Genomic DNA, 2208 nt, shown 5'->3' with positions numbered 1-2208 from the left:
AAAAAAAAAAGAAACATCCATATTAACGCCTCGGTACGCATCCACTGGATGACTAGAGTTGAGACAACCCCAGAGTGCTGGTGAAGGTGTGGAGAAACCAGGATCCTCTTAAAAATTTATGATACCACCCAGCTATTTTATTCCTAAATCTATCCAAGTATAATGAAAATCTATGTTCACAGAAAGACGTGTATATTAATGTTCATAGCAACGTTAGTTTTATAATGCTCCAACTAAAAATAATACAACTGTCTATTAGTTGGTGGATGAATAAAAATGTGATTTTTCCATAAAAAACAAAACAGGCTAAGAGACATATCAGAAATGGATGTTGAAAAAGTTATAAATGAGACTGTATTTTAAAACCTTATAATGATTGTGGAGAAAAATTTGCAAATATGTTTCCCCATTCATTTCAAATTTTAACTTCATGACCCAAAACATTTCAAATTCTGCCATTATTTTTTATAAATTGTGTAATCTGAATGTAGTTTTTAATTACTGTAATCCTTAGAGGTCCTTGTTAAAAATATTTCTGTGTACAATAAATATCCTTTGGGTTTCTTTGAGATTGGATGGGAACACAAAAGCAATGAGGTGTAGTGAATACTATATGTGTAAATTATGTAGTTCTTGAATAATTGAGTGGTTACCAGTAATATGTTGCTTGAAACAGTTCTTCGCTAGGGAAACAAACTTCTATAATAAAAACTTCAGCTTTGGATACAATGGAAATTTATTATTAATGAAATAGTAATCCAAATTTACTGATACTGAGAAGATACATTTCACAAACATGCTATTCATACATCTCTTTGATATCCATATCAAATGGTTTTTGTTTGCCTGTTTGATTTTGTAATTATAATTTTATTTTTATTAAAGAAATAACCCCCCTGATGGATTCAGTTTAAGTGTACCCTCTTAATAATTGATGCAATGAAAATGTGATGTTGAAATGTTTGAAACTTGATGCTATGTTTAAACAGAGAGCCTCTTTTCTGATAAAGAATTAGACTTGATTTATTTTTTAATTTTTCGTTAAGCATAATTTTGAAATGTCATGAATTGTTAAATAACCAGATACTCTGACTACTTTAAAAATTATTATTAACAAGCTATACTCCACTTCAGCCATAAATCTCTAAGGGGAAATACTGCTATCATTTCTATTATATATTGCCTTTTCAAACAGACAATTAAGAAGCTGAACCTTATTATTTACTATCAAAATATTAAGGACTAAAATGTGTTCTTATTTTTCAGAAAATAAAAAGGTGAGCTGCTTTCTCTTTTTGGATGTTTATATTTTATGGGAGTTAAAACTTAATCTGTCAATTAAAATCTATTACCTGAGATAGTTTCCACACATGGGGTTAACCATTTCATTTTATTTCTTAAGTAAAGCTCAAGAGAGTAAATAAAGAACATGAAATGAATTAAACCTATAAGTGCAATGACCTTTAACAGGCAGATACAAAGGACCTTTAAATAGTTTGTGGAAAAATTCCTTTTTATTTATTATCCACTTTTTTCTGTGAACTTTTTGAAACCCTCTTATTTGTCCATGAAATAGCAATCATAGCACTGTGGTTTAGCACACAGCTGCAAGCTTTAAGACTGTCTATTTGAACCCATCAGCCACTCTAGAGGAGAAAGATTCCACAATCTCTTTTCTTTAAAAATTCACAAAAGTAAATCAAACTGTACTGTACTGAAGTATGTGTTCATCCAAGCTTCAGTTATGTCAAACAAATAATTTTTAAACATGTCTTGAGGTCAGTAGTTGGCTGCAGAAAAGTTCTCTCAAGTTTACAAGGTTGACATTTGTTTTAGCATCCATAGCAAGCTTTAAAGAGGACCAGTCAAAACAGCGGATTCAGTGGAGAACTGCTGGGCCAGTTAAAATCAAAGCAGAGAAAGTCAGCTCAAAAAGTAAAGCCCCATTTTGTTTTGTTTGATCATATGGAATTTGAAAGGATAATCTTTTTTTTTTTAATCACTAGGGGCTCGTACAACTTTAATTTATTGGGGACTCGTACAACTCTTATCACAATCCATGCATCCATCCATTTGTACAGTTGTCGCCATAATCATTCTCAAAACATTTGCTTTCTACTTGAGCCCTAGGTATCAGCTCCTTAGTTTTCCCCTCCCTCCCCACTCCCTCTTCCACCATGAACCCTTGATAATTTATAAATTATTATT

This window comes from Echinops telfairi, unplaced genomic scaffold (assembly GCF_000313985.2).
Source record: "Echinops telfairi isolate 266 unplaced genomic scaffold, ASM31398v2 ScPeMD7_7469;HRSCAF=8507_1, whole genome shotgun sequence".
In the NCBI taxonomy this organism is placed as follows: domain Eukaryota; kingdom Metazoa; phylum Chordata; class Mammalia; order Afrosoricida; family Tenrecidae; genus Echinops; species Echinops telfairi.
Note: the sequence above shows the minus strand (reverse complement) of the source record.